Raw genomic sequence first — 15,504 nt, 5'->3', positions numbered from 1 at the left:
AAATGACGAAGGCATCAAGAAAGTAGGGAGGATATGTGACAGGAGATAAACAGTTTGAGTCTGCAGGAGCAGGAAACACCAAAGAAGGGAAAGTGATGGAATCAGAGGAGGAGTTCAATGAGGTGAGGCAACGAAACAGCTGGTTTAATGTGCGAAGTTCACAAGGCTCTATTATAACTCCAAAATTGCAGATTAGCAAAGGAATCTAAATCTGAAACCAACTCGTGACTACTTTGCTTTTGGAATGGGATTGTAAAACTTGAGCCCTTGAACAGTTGTATCTGTGTTTTACATTTTTTTAAATGGGAGAGAAATTTGACCTCAACATCAGACTTAGGAATGGTGAAAATTTATTTAGAAAGTTGTCTCTCCATTTGCTGCCGTGTGGGCTGCACTCAGGTATTTTGCCGTGTTTTCCTCTTATGGTAGTTATGAATGTTGATGTGAGAGAGGAAATCGTGCCTAATCAATTTAAATAAAAAAATAAAAGGCTTTTATCCGAGCACTGCTAGGTCTGAGTACATCAAAACAGTTTTTACCCTCAAAAATCTTGTTCTCTATAAGGTAATGTGAAAAATGCACATTAACTAGAATTAGAGGTACAAAGAGTTCCACGTTCCATGAAAAGTGTTAAGGAAAACCCGAAGGAGGGCAAGTGCATTTAAGATAGTGAGCATGGACTACAAACCCGAAAACCAGGGTTCAAGCCCTGACTCAGTTACAGAGCACTGTCCTGGGGGACGACCACCCGAAGAAATTTTGAATGGGCCCTTCTGAACAACCTGAAACTCTCTCCTCTCGCAAGGCTCACCCCTTAGTAAGGACGTGGGTTTTACATGCACTTCTCACAAATGGAGGTATTTATTCTTGAAAAGAGAGATTTCCATATTACACTACTGAAAACTCAACAAGGGTCCACAGGGTAGATGCTAAAAATACTGAGGTAAGTTTATAAAAGATAATGAGACATGGTGGCCCTTCTGGAACTGTTGGCTTCTGGGACTAAAGTGCTTTCTTTTTGATGTCGGTGTTGGTGTTGGTGGTGGGATGTGTTCTATTCAGCTTTTACATAGGACTTGAGAATAAGCAGATCTTTATTTGGGGGAGATGAGCATATATGTCAGGTAGCGGTATAAAGAGGAGAACTCTGCTTTTTTGTTGCTTTGACATTAATTATTGCAATGATAGCTTTCTTCAATGGGGATGTGTTCTTCTATCTTTTTATAAAATCATTGGCAACGCTGTGAGGAAGAAAGAACAAAGGGCCATTTGTAGGGGCCACTTACTCTAAAAATACCTCTCTGCCACATTGCTGCAGGAACCCATGACGAATGCCTTAGTTGATCTTATGGGTTGAGACTTTGAAGCCTATGTCAAAGCCTATGTCAAATTGGGCACTTACCTGAAGTTACCTGAAGTGGTATGCCAGTCAAGGTGCATTCAGTTAGGAGAATCAAAAGGCCATCTAACCATGGTTTCAACCAAAGAATATTTATTACATACAAGGATTTGGAATTTCAGTCACCTGAAACTTGGTTCACCTACCTAAAGATACTATAAGGCTTTTCCTACCTTTCTTGTCATTCTTATCATATTTATTGGCTTTTAATCTTGCTAACAGTCATTCATGATTGCAGAAGTGGCCATGACGTCAAGCACTTAGTTCTCGCACCAAGTCAAGGCCAAGAAACCAAGCATTAAGAGCCAGAGGGATTTCCTTTTAACAGCTGGTCCCCATCTCCCATGGGAGTAGAATCAGTCACATGCAGGGGGTTCTGGGAAGTTGTGGATATGAAAGAAGGAAATGAGCGAGTTTAGTCATGATTTATACAACGAACTGGGCTGCTGTTGTCAGGAAGAAGGGAGGATGGCTCTTGGGTAAATTTCTAACAAAGGGATAATTTGTTATCCTTCTTCATTCACTGGCAAGATTTTCTTTTTCTTTTCTTTTCTTTCTTTATTTTTTGGACGGCATTATTCGTAGGAGATGAGCACAAAATAAGTGAGAACGCTAGCATGCTGCCAAGGTCTCTGAGGGGCCATGGCATCAGAATATGGGAATGAGGGGTGTCCAGATAAGAAGGATAGAGAAAGCAGAAACCAAGACTGAAAAGGTCGAATTCAGTGTTTGGGGGTTCCTTCTAGTTCTCACATTGTGTTTCAACAAAGTGGGGAGGCACAAAGTATTCTTTTTCTACTTTCTCATTTTGCCAGTGCCTTGTAGACATGGAGTTTGTTGTCTGTATAATTATTTGGGAGTAATTCATAGAGAACCCCACTTTACGGTTCATTTTGGGCCCCTGTTTCTAGGGGCTAGGAGGGTAGACTTTTGGAAGGATATATCTTGTATTTTATTGATATCGTGGCAGTCAATAAAACTAAAAAGTATATTTCAGGTGTCTCTACTTCAGCATGTAGGGCTTCAAGTTTCATTTGGCCCGGGGCTCTAGATTGTAGCGTTGGCTATGTTCTGTGAACCCTCCCTCCCAGTAGGGAGGTGGTCTGACTTTAGGGTGCGCATCCACTTTCCTAATTTCTGTTTAAGGCAACCAAGTCTTATACAAATAAACGCGTGCCAAGGTCAGGTCACCTTTTCTGTTTCTTTCTCTGTAGGGTGGAAAATTTTGCTATAATTACCTTAAGAAGTTGTTGTGAGAAGAAAATGAGATAACGTATGAGAGTTCCTTTGAAAAGCTTCATGGGTGGCAGGATGCGGAATGCTCAAATTGCTCCTACCGATTCAGAGTATTTGCAGAACTGGACAGTGACAGGTTTGGGGTACCGATGTCTATTACTATGATTTCAATGTTCAACTTTATCTTTTCTTTCTTTCTTTCTTTCTTTCTTTCTTTCTTTCTTTCTTTCTTTCTTTCTTTCTTTCTTTCTCTTTCTTCTTTCTTTCTTTCTTTCTTCTTTCTTTTTTCTTCCTTTTTTCTTTCTTTCTTTCTTTCTTTCTTTCTTTCTTTCTTTCTTTCTTTCTTTCTATTTTGGCATTAAATGCTTACCTTTCTTCTTCTCTAGGTTCTTTGGGTACTAGGAAAAGCTATGTGGCCAGCCTCCACTGATTTATTTATCATAAGGACTTTTGATATGTTTTTATTAACAAGTTCATATATAGAATGGGAGAGAATCATTGATATCATCTGATGGGAAAGCATGGTCAGGAAGGTTAAGGATGCGCAAGATGAAAAAAGCCATGATCTTGTAGTTGAAAGAGTTGTATCCTAGGAATGAGTGAGGCAGGTTGACAGATGTTTAAGTGATCCTGTTAGGAGACATATTGGGAGCCCTATACACACCACTGGTCTAAGAATCACTAGATGTGGGTAGAGTGCTGGCTCTAATGCTAATGTTCTGCTTGTGACTTAGCAAGTCACAGGCCTTCCAGGAGCCTCAGCTTCCTCATACACAAGACGGGAAATTCTCAGAGTGCTGATTAAGGACAAGGAGAGAATGTATTGTCAACCAGCTATCTCTAAGACATCATCCTTCCAAGCTGAAGACTCGTGGTCTTCCTACTGTCCTCATCTTTATGATTGTTACGGTAGTCTGAATCATTTTTGAGCATATCAGACTTGAAGGGGCCTTAGGGATCAACTGTTTAACCTCTTCTAGGAAGTATTCATTGTCATAGAGACTGCAACAAAACGTCTGGGCTTTGACTCAGGGACTTCTGACTTCAAATCCATTGTGCTTTCCATCACACAAGATTAGGCAAACTTTTTCAAAGGAGAGAGCTTGGAGAACATGAAATCTTTTGTTTTATAGAACATATGTAAATTTTAAAAATTGCCCTGTAGCAAAACTAGTAGAAAAATGGAAAGGAAATCACCATATGTGTAATGGTATGTGTGAAAGTATGCATTCAAAAGGTCATTTGAAAGGATGTGCCAAATGTTCATTAATATGAGAAAAACCTCGTAAATTGTAGCACATCCCTTTAGTAGAAATTATGCAGATTTAAAGATGATATTTGTAAAAATTATTTAGCAAAATAGAAAAATGCTTATGTTATAATATAAAATAGAAAAAGGCATGAAATTTTATAAATACTTTAATTGCAACTATGTTAAATATGTATCAAAATGACTACAAAGCAATATATGGACATTCTAATAGTGTCATGGGATTATAGATAATTTGGGGGGTTTGCAGCATAGTTTTATTATACTTATAAAATTTCTAATTCAGTTTTATGTAGTTTTTTTTTTAAAAGACAATGTTACTAAACAGACAGGCTTTAAAGTTAGGGTTTCAGCAGAAGACAAATGGCATACTGAATTTGGAATCATTTGAGGAGGGTTTAATGAAGGAACTGTGTTCAAAGGTAGGTGCAAGTTAGTGATGTGTGCTGGGACTGGTAACATGAAGGCCTAAGATGCCACAGGACAGAGTCTTCTGGAGACTGCTGCCATGAAAAAAAGCTGTGCTACTTGGTTGAGGGGTGCAATCAACAGAGAGAGTTGACATCACAGGGAGGAACCAGGGAATAAGTATGCCAACTTGATTCTCTTGCCTCTCTCCAAAAGCCTTCCAGGGGTCCCCATTAGCGAAGCCTAATTAGAAGCCAGAGGGCATGGGAGCCTCTTGATGTAGTCTGTGCAAGCTCAGGGCATAGAGCTGGGTGGAGAAAGGTGGAGGCAGTAATAGGACAGGTAAACCCAGCATAGCAGGACACACGGGAGTAGGGCTTGCCTAGATTGTCACAGGATTGGCCTCAACGCTCAGATCTTAACTTCATTTCTTTTAAAACAGATTGACCATAAAGGCCTTCTGACTTAGAATCTCTGGGCTGATAGCCCATAGATAGATCTATTAATAGACCATTTCTAGGACCTCTGATATATATGTACTGCCCTCAAGAACTGGACACACAAAGTAGTAATGACTTGATTCCTTTAGAAGAACTGGACAATAACAGATAGAAATAGAGACCTGGAGAAGGGTCAGGATTGGAGAATCATTGACATATTGAAGGTGATTGATGTTACAAAAGGGGATAAGATAGGAGGAAGTAAAAGGGAACTAAGAACAGAATTTTCAGGGGCCAGGAGGGAAGAAACATGACAACAAAAGACACCAAGAACTGCTGAGACACATTGAAATAATAGTTAACATTTGCTGGATACTTTTTCTGTACTTATGCTTTATTTCATCAAATCATCACTGTATTTTTGTGTGAAATATATCATTATTATCTCTATTTTACAGATGCAGAAATGGGGGCTAGATAATTTAGCTTGTGAAAAGTCATACCAGCTAGTGAGGGGCTGACAGAGGATATGAGTCAGGTTGGTCTAGATTCTAGAAACTGCCTCCCAGGAAGCAAGAAAAGAAGGAGGAATAGCATAGTGTAAAAAATCCAAGGGAATAGGATACTTTGAGACAGAGGGAAGAGAATTTTAGGTGGTCAGCAATGTTAAATATGGCAAAAGTCAACCAAGGATAGCTGAAAAGAGGTCATTTAAATAAGATAATTTTCCAATCTGTTTGTAAACAGTTAATGCAGTATGATTAGGTCTAACATGGTTTGGATATATTTGTCTTTTGTTTGTCTTTATCCTGACCCTAAAATTTGAGCTCCACAGATGCTATATTAAAATTTTATTATTTTTATATTGAGTACTCAAATTTCTATCATGTTTTTTTCTTCCCCAGCTTCTTTTGGAGTTTTGCCTTGAAAGGTTTGTTTCTGATAAAGCTTGATAAGTTAAATGTTGGCCTTATGAATGTGTCTATTGTTTAAGGTTTAAGGTTACAGATACGATTTTGTGTTTATGAGGGAATGAGACCCAAGCTGCTGAGAATTATTCCATTCACATATGTAGACAGGGAACAGCATGTGTATTAACAAACTGATTGGAATAGGAGTTATATCTCATACTCTGAAACATTTGACTTGGGTGCCATCAGGCATTAAGCTGTTACCACATTAGAGCGTAGTAAAAAGGCAAATTTAGGAAATTCCTGAAAAGATGATTTCTCCTATGATCTGATGATGGTACAGTAAATTCTTAGTTTGAGAGTATAGATGCCATTTCAAGTTAAGTATATGCAATTTAAATTAAAGATGCTCAGATGTTAGCTGGCTGCCACAGCATATTGGCAACAGCATGTGTTTGAACTAGAGCAGATAATTCAAATGGCTCGTTATCCACTTACATTCTAATCATCTGTGAGGTGGCTTCTCTCTGGGCAGACTCAGCACGCTCTCAGGAGAGGTTTTATGGCTTCTGAACTTCTAGAAAAGGAAAAGGAGTTGTTCTGGCTGCTGTGACTCAACCAGTCTCAGCCAATCTCTGAACTGCTTTAGCTCTCTCGTGTGTGATTAGGAAAACCCAACTCTTCTTTGAGCTTTAACCTTCGTGTTTGCAGAAGGTGGCTCCTGAGCCTGTTTCCCGGCTGGGTGTTTCAATTACTAATGCTGCATAACAAATCACCCCAAAACCTAATGACCTAAGAATACCAATCATTTTATTATTATCTCTCATGTTTCTGAGGGCTGATTGGGCTCATTTAGATGGTTCTCTCTTGGGGTTTCTCATGTGATTAGAGTCAGATGGTGGCTGGAGCTAGCGCCACCGTGAAGGCTTCCTCATTCATACACCTGATGGTTAATACTGGCTGTAGCTGGAACCCCTATTTGCCATTTCCATGTGGCTCCTTGGCTTCATAATAGCCTAGTTCCAAGTGTTAAGTTTCCTGGAAAAACTAAGCAGAAATTGCATTGCTCTTTATGACCTACCCTTGGAAGTTACATGGTCATTTCCATTGTAGTCTCAGACCTGCCCCTATTTAAGTGTGTGCAGAGGGAACACAGGGTCATCTTTTGTTGAGGGGAGTGTCAATGTCACACATGTGGACAAAAGAACATTTGGAATGAGACATTGTGTTGGTCTATCTTGGGAAAAATAATCTGCACCACTGAGGACTTTTCTATAGGCAGATCCCTAGGCAAATCTGTGAAGCTTCAAAGTAATTTTCTCATTTCCCATTTTAGATGTCTGTTTGCGTTCAGCAAGCTTTTCTTAACTTGTAGGTTCCCCTGGGAAGCCAGGATTCCATGTTGTTATAGGTCTACAACTTGGGACACCTAAACTCATGACCCACGATCAAGTCTTTTCCTCTAGGCATCCTCTCATCAAAACGTGCTTTTTCTTGGCACTCAGGGCCTCTCTTCCTTATGAACGACTGGAATGTGGCTGCCTATAGCAATCCTCCTATATAACATATGTGGCCTACTTTTATGAGAAGAAAAAGGAGATTCTTAACCAACATGTCCCATTTTAGAAGTATTTTAGTAGTTTGAGCCCAAAGGAGCTATGAGAGCTCATATTAGACAGGCCAGCTAGCCTTTTGTGGAAGAAGTTGGCCTATGTGGGACGGTTGCAGGAACATCCTAGTCTGCTTTTACAGTCCAATAAACTTACATTAGGATTGAGTTTTGTTTAGGCACTGCGCTGGGCGCTGACAGGAGACGTATGAATGAGATATGGGTTCTACCTCAGAGATGCTACCCATGGGCATCATGGCCAGAGTCCCATAGTAAGTAGTGCTTTGAGTTAGGCATTAACAGCACATGGTGAAGTGGAAACCTATTGTCTTTAAGAGATAACACGTTCAGCCATTTCCCTGTGTTGAATGTTGATGTGGATTCTATGAACTCCCACATGTCAAGGCCCTGAGGAAATTAAATATCAGATGCATAAGCTTTGGTAGGAGAAAGGGGAGGTAAGAAAATGTCCTAACTTGGCAGAAGGAATGAATGAAATGACCTGTTCGGGGGGGGGGGGAGGGCACGTAGATAAACTTGTTCTGCCAAACAGTTTGTTGGTAACAGATGAGAGACTGTAGAGTATGAAGGTTAACTTCGCGGACTCTGAGGCCGGCTGCCTTGCTTTGTATCCTTTCTCTGCCGCTTACTAATTGCAGGGTCTTTGGTAAGTTACTTCACTTTTTCAATGCCTCATTTTCATCATTTGTAAAGTAGGGATGCTAATATTAAATATATCACAGCATTGCTGTATTAATCAAATGGACTAATATTGACCAAATGTTTTGCCCATTGCCCAGCACATAGAAAATACTCTTCTCACATTGTTAATGAAGCAAGATTACTTTGTCTTACATATTTTGTGCTGTGTTGTCAAATTAACTAGAGAACTGACATATTCCGACATTGGTGATGTCAGAGTATTTTATATACATATCTATATCTATATATAATTTTTTGTACAATTGCTACTCTATTCTTGCCTATTTACAGCATAACTTGGTATCACCCTGTTGTCATATATTTGGGGAATTTGATTCCTTTATTTCTAGATTTTTCTTCTTCAAACTTTCTTGCATGTGATTGGGAAATTGTGAGGGGTGCAGGAGGCTTTCTGTTTTGGGAACTCATCAATTTAATGTGATTCCATTTGACAGTTTTATATTCTTATGTTCTTCTCTCCTCTGCCAGTTAACCTATCTACAAGGTGAAATTCTTGAACAAATCGTCTACCCAAAGCACTGCACTGTAAAATAGATGATGTGCCCGGAGTGGACGTATTCTGTTGAGTCATTTGAATGGTCAAGGTTGGAGAGGACATTGGGAGTTCCTATTTAAAAAGATAATAGAAGAGAGAAAACTGGTCAAAATATTTGGGTGATCTTTGTGGTGATATTGCAAAAATGGTTTAGACCAATTGTGTTGTGCTGTCTCTTGAAGGTGTAGATAACATTTTGCCATGAACCCTTAACCCTATCATCATCCTTCTGCTTGGAACCTTGGAAAGATGCAAAACCCATTTGCTTCTCAGGTTGTAGAAGACCCACTTCCTGGAGGCTGGAATAGACCTGTGGTTCTCAGCCTTGTCTAAGCATCAGAATCACTTGTGGGGCTTAAAAAAATTTCCCAAGCACTCACAACTCTCTGAAATTCTAATTCTGTAGATCTGGAGTGAGGCCAGGGCTCTTTTTTTTTTTTTTTTCTTTTAAAATATCTCCTCGGATGTTCAAAATAAATGGAACAGACACATAAGGTAAAGAGCAATTAACCCATGTGATGTCAACTTAATAATACCATATCAATGCAAACATTGGCATTTCTCATATATTTGGTTACATGATTACCATACTTTAGATTTTGCAAGCTCTTCGAAAACATGTCTGTTAATTTGGATTTACTGCCATTTTCAGACTAGAGTTTATATAGCTGGAGACCTTAATCCACAGTAATGGAGGGTTATCTCTTTGGTCTCTAAGTTATGACTTAGATTCAAAATGGTAGAAATACTCCTTTAGCATCATTATGACTTGCAAGTGGACCAAAGAAATTCAAGAAACACAGGAAAACATATTTACTCCTTAATTTAAAAAAATCCTTTTGGATTGAAGGAAATAAAACAAACATCCTGGAAAGTATAATGGAAGAAGATATTAAATGATTTCTGCCAAAACCTCTCCTGTGTTATTCCAGTTGTGGTGCCAAAGGCCAATTACAACTTGTTTTGTGGTAAGAGATGTGTCTGATTTAGACAATAGAAGATTATAACAGAATACTGAGAATTTTCATAGTAGAAACAAGACCAATCTTTCAAGGTATTTGTAATGCAACAGAATGTTTTCCTCCAAGGTTTAAACTTGCACATGTATACAATGCTGCCATTGTTTCTTCCATTTCTCTCTTTCTCTCTCTCTCTCTCTCTCTTTACTTACCTTGCTTGGCTATGAAATGTCTTAAAAATTCTAGGCTTTATCCTTCACGACTGATAGGGAAATAGGACATAGAAAAAGGTTTTGATGCTAGCTAGAAAAATGGGCCCAGTGTAAATGTTTTACAAAACAATATTGTTATCCTACAAAAGATTCTGTTTTGTCTTTTGTTGATTCATGATATTTGTATGCCCTTCCCAAAGCAGAGGGAAATAAACACATTCTCCTTAGGTATCATTATTTTCAGTGAGAATATGTCTATTTGAGTGAAGGAGAGGATTATGGATAATTTATGATATTTCTCAGCATCATTTATGAGAAATGAGGATGGTCCCTCCCATGCAGAGGATAGAAATAAAATAGCAGGCCATGCTTCTCTCCAGATCAAAGCAGATAACTCCTGGTTCCAGGAAGAGTTTGTTGTATCCAAGACATGGTCTTTCTTCATGTCTCTGGGAGCAAACAGCTACTTTCTTAGCATCCTACCCCAACTGCTATGGTCCACTGAGATGAGAACACACCAACTTGTCAAATTTCCTCCATTTTTCTGGCTACTTCTTCAATGTTAATTTCTGGGATTGAAGCTGGATGAGTTCTGGGAGTTATTATTATCTTTCTAATCTTTATTTAAATGGCTCTTGAGTGATGGTCTGATTTTTCTCCCCAAACCACAAAATAAGATTACCTCTCAGCTCCTTTCTTCTTGTCTGCTGGATACACTTCTAATGAAGTTCTCTAATAAACAACAAATTTATATTAAATTGACTGTATATAGTGACCTCTTTCCATTGAATTATCTTGATTCTTTTTTATTTCTATGTTTCTCCAATATTCTCATTTCCTTGATGACTGGGACTGTGTCTTGTTCATATTTGTATAATATCTTATATAATATTCAAGATATATTTATTGTAATAGAAACCTCACAGTGTTCCACAAGATCAGCTGTTTCGGGAGTCCTGGCAATTCTACACTTGCTTCTTGATTTTTTTTTTTTTTTTAGGGGGAGTACCAATGGGCAGGGGAGGGAAGTATAATGAAAGAAGTGGGAGGGGTGTCGCCAGGAGAATTCATCCAAAGTTTCATTGGTAGTTTGCCTGAGACTACCTATTTTAGATTCACCTTGAGAGCAGATGGTAATATGTGCCTCCTGAGCAAATATTAGACCCAGATGAGGAAAGGGCTGATAGTTGCCGGACAGGTAAAGCTTAAAATCATTTGCAGAGTCATTTCACAGCACATGAAAAATGCTTTCAGTTTTCTTTTCAACCTACAGGCTGACACATGAGCCCATTTAAAGTCATTAGTGTATTGCAGACATGCTCTTTTTCAAGCACTTTAAACTGTAATAATGTTCCAGTGGAAGAAGTAGGAATTTGACTCACGGCTCATCAGTTGTCTCATTACAACATGCATGTTGCCATGATCTGCTTTTGGCAAGTGTGTTGTTTGATTTTTCTTTTCTTTTTTTTTTTTTTTTTGTCCCTGAATTCCTATCTTGCCCCGCTGTGTCACCGGTGGGATGTAACTACTCTTTGCTGAGTTTTGCTAAGAGGGTAAACAAACTTGTTCTGGGTCGGTAAATAGGGCCCATGGAGCTGCCTAATGTAGCTCAAGGATTTAAAAGAGAATAGGATTGGAAGACATGGCTTTTTAGTATTGTCTCTGCTACTTTATTGATGACTTAACTGTTATAATTCCTCCATGATTTTTTTTTTCTTACCTTCACCTCTTAAAGGGAAAACAACCGGGAATTTTTTAATTTTTTTTTTTAAGATGAGCTTTGACACATGCGCTGGAATCATGCTAGGGAATAGCATTTCTGCCTAGATTTCCTGGATGCAAGCTTCTTTTCCTGCTGATTCAAGAACTGTTGACCTTCTCTGCTGTGGGATATATGTGAAGAGTGTTTCTGCAATGAAGGGAGAGTTAGGTGGTCATCTACCTTTTTTTGTAGAATTCCATAGGCTGCATCACCATACCCTACCATAAAATTTTCTAATCATCTTCAGGGATAAAGGCTGGGAGGGAGCTGACTCTAGCCTCAGATGAGGATTGAGTTCCTGAGATTTATAATAATCAAAATATTAATGAAGTAGTCGATACAAATGCTGTTTGTGTAGAATGCCTAAGTAACCGGTTGTGTAATATATCAGGAAGAAATCCAGAGATGAGCAGAGGCAGAGCATAATAAATCAGGTCATTTGTTTTGCAATAATGGAATGATAATTGTGATAATTTCAGAAGTCACTATCATCCTGCAGCGTGAAAGAATCTTTTGCTGGCTTCCCATTGTTTAAATATTCATGTGATGTCTATGAGTGACTTCCTGCTGAGAAAATCTTTGCATACCTCCGCTGGCACCAGAACTGGAAATTGTGCTTTGCTTTAACCTGGGAAGGTTTTGCAGGATCCTGAGTGCTCTATTGGTTTGGGGTGGGGGGTGGTGGGGGGAGAGAATGTTCCTCAAAGAACAATTCTTTCAGTGAAATAAAGGCCCATGTTACTAAATTATTTTCCAAATGCCTTCTTCCAGCCAGCAGCTGTGTGAATTTATAAGCAATCACCTCTGCCCTTTTGCACTGAGTGATGAGGCAAAGGCAAAAATAACCGTGCTAGCTTATAACACAGTTATGCTATAGATACACAAACATAGCTAATGACCCCAGAAAAGAAAATCTGCAGTTGTCACCCATGCTCACCATCTCCCACAGCCCCCAGCTTTTTTTCCTTGGAGTGGGTGAATGGGGCTGTTTTAATTGAGTTATCTAAATTTGGCAGGCCATACACCCCACTGTCTCATATCCTAGGACTTAGGTCCACCTGTTGCCATTATCCCCTAACCAGCACAGTAGGAGATAGACAACAAATGCTTTCAAATTCCTTTTCTGTATAAAACCCCAAAAGAATTGCAGCGAAGGTTTTGGAATTATTTGGGTACTGTCATGAATGGGGGTGCAGATTTTTCCAACAAGAGTTATTTTAGAAAGAACAAAATTGTGCTACTAATTTGAACAATTTATATCATTAGTTTGTGCATTAGATTATAGATTAGATATTGTATTTTAGCATGTACTAGGGTTTGGTGTTCTGGAGCTACTTAGACTTTCGGTGTTAGGCAATTCTCAAGTGACTGAGGGGAAAAAAGAAACAGTAAAAAGGTAATAGACCTTTACTAAGCACTCAAGTGCTATAGCCTGATTGTTTTGTTAAGACTCCTAATTCTTATCTAGCATTAAGAAAGAATCACAATTCTCTTTTAAGGAGAAAAAAAAAAAGGCAACTGAAAAGTGAGTGTGAGCCCAGGGCTCTACAAAAATCGAAGGTGGAGCCTGGATCTCTCTTTGATAGAGTTCTGACTGCCAGCTGAGTTTCCTTCCTTCAAGAGTTAATGGCCTCTAATGGTGGTTTGATTTGAAGGTGATTATGCATCTAAACTACCTGATTAAAAAATACGTTTCCAAATGTGGCTGATTACCTATTTACATATTGCTAGGGTTTAGGTGGAATTGTGAAGTTTAGCTGGGTGGTGATTTTCTGAGAAACTGCAACGTGCAGGAGCAAATTCTGTTTTTAGTTTCATGATTAGATTGGACACCAGTTAATGTTTAAATTGATAGTCATTTTTCCACTGAGTTAAAAGGAGCCAGTCCTGCTTATATTCTCTCAATCAAGATAAAAGCAATGACAGCAATTTCTGGTTTAGGCGGAGGGTTGTTGGCTGGGGTGCAGACAGGGAGGGCTCTGGTAAGATCACAAATACCAAGGTGAAATAGCTACAGCATTTGTTTAGCACCGATCTATGGACAGCATGGGGCTGTACAACGACATGTGGATCCACTTAATCGGTGGCCCTCTGATATTTCAGAGCCTAAGGCCAATCGCACCGGGGTGGGATAGTCCTAAAGAGAATCAGGACACTTAAAATGGCAAGTAAATTGAATAACAAAGCAGGAATAGAGTAACCTTACATATACAAAGAAGGGTTGCTAGGTAACAAGTGAGGGGGTGTCGTGGCTTCAGATCAGAGAGGGCTGGTTAGAAAATAAAATGTCATCCTCTCTTCTAATTAGTCCTTCCCAATCACATGCATCAAGATAATTTTGCAGTTTAGAGCTTTAGCCTAGTTTGCAAAGCCCGATGCTGTAATCGCTTTCTTTAATAGAACCATTTCACTTTCCGTGTTTTAGACTTGGCCCATTGGCTGCTGTTTCCTCCCGGCAGGCTACAGCAAAGCCAGTTAACTCTAAGACGGAGGTGTTGGGTGGTGATACTCCACTCCTCAGATTCAGTTTTCTAAGCAAATGTTACCAATTTGATGAAAGACAAAGGCGGCATATTTGCCAATATAGATAGACAAGCAGAGCTAGCCATGCAGTGAAAGGCCTTAACAGAAAACTCAGTGGATCAGTTCTCTAAATTAATTTGAGTTTTTTCCCTGCACATAATTTTTAAGAAAGAAGAAAATATTGCAATATGCAAATTTAGTAAAAACAAACGAACAACACTTCTGTGCTATATTTCAAGGAGTTACCCAATCTCCTAAGCAACGAACCTTAGGATCACCAGAGGATTTTTTCTAGACCACACATATTCCAGACTCTCAAGTGGGGATGGACATATGTAGTTTGAAAAAGAAAAATGTTCATGGTGATTTTTATACATTTACCCTACTGAGAACAGCTGTCCTAAATCTTTGCTATATCTATATCACCTCTATTGATGTGGAATGTAATATCTTGAAGCCCTGAAAGGCCCTGCATTTTAAAAGGAATGACCAATTATGTCAAGAAACACGCATTTACAGCAATAGGAAAATACCATATAAAAAAACAAAATATGAGGAAATTGTTTCATAATGAGGCTTAAAATAGTAAGGAATATTTGATTCTATTCAAACTGACCAGAAAAATGAATTAATTAGCTTTAAATAAGACTATGCTTTGGTCTTCTGATAAACTGAGGGTTTCTTATTTGGGATTGAGAGGGAGCTAAACTATACCAGCTCCCCATTACCTTATTAAATTGTGATCATACAGATTCAGTGCATTTGTCGTGGGATTTTGCAACCAGAAAGGCCATGGTGATGGTGCTGTGTTTTTTAGTGCATTCTTTGATAATTTCCAAAAATCTAAAACAGAATGGCAAATAGAAACATTTTAAAGATTATTTCTCTACAGGGAAAGACTGAGAAATACTAAGCAGCGTTTGGCATAGTTGAAGGCTGAGCCATCTCTTTTATTGTTGGTCCTATGCTTATTTTCGATGATTGAAATGAAATGAGATCATTATATGTTAATTTAATGTTTATTCCTTGTAACTTACATTACTATATATTCCTGTTTACTAAAGATATTTTTGAGTCTTTAAGTTGTGGCTATGATGGAATGGAGAATAATTTTCTGAGGACAGCTGCTTTTTATGACAAATGATTTATAGTTATAAAAAAAGTAGAAAAATGATAAAAAAGGAGTCCTTTGATTCTTTGTTATAAAAAAAAGGAAAAGTGATTTGTTAAGATATAATGCATATGAATTTTACTTTATAATGAAATTAATGTTTCACCAGGCAGTCTTAACTTCAGAGCCTGTTCAAAGTGGGGTGTGCTTACTGATACGGTTTGATGTAGGTCTGGGAAACTTCTATTTAGTTCATCACCCCCAATCCTTCTGGACATGGAAAGAAATGAACATAATGCTCCCTTCTCTGCTCAGATCTATCTTTGTCAAGTTCTTTTGCTTTTTTGCAGGCTATTTCTAATCCAGGTTCTCTGTTGTCTACTCATCTGCATTGAAGAATGACAAT

Source organism: Canis lupus, chromosome 19 (assembly GCF_003254725.2).
Source record: "Canis lupus dingo isolate Sandy chromosome 19, ASM325472v2, whole genome shotgun sequence".
NCBI lineage: Eukaryota > Metazoa > Chordata > Mammalia > Carnivora > Canidae > Canis > Canis lupus.
This window is presented reverse-complemented; position numbering follows the sequence as displayed.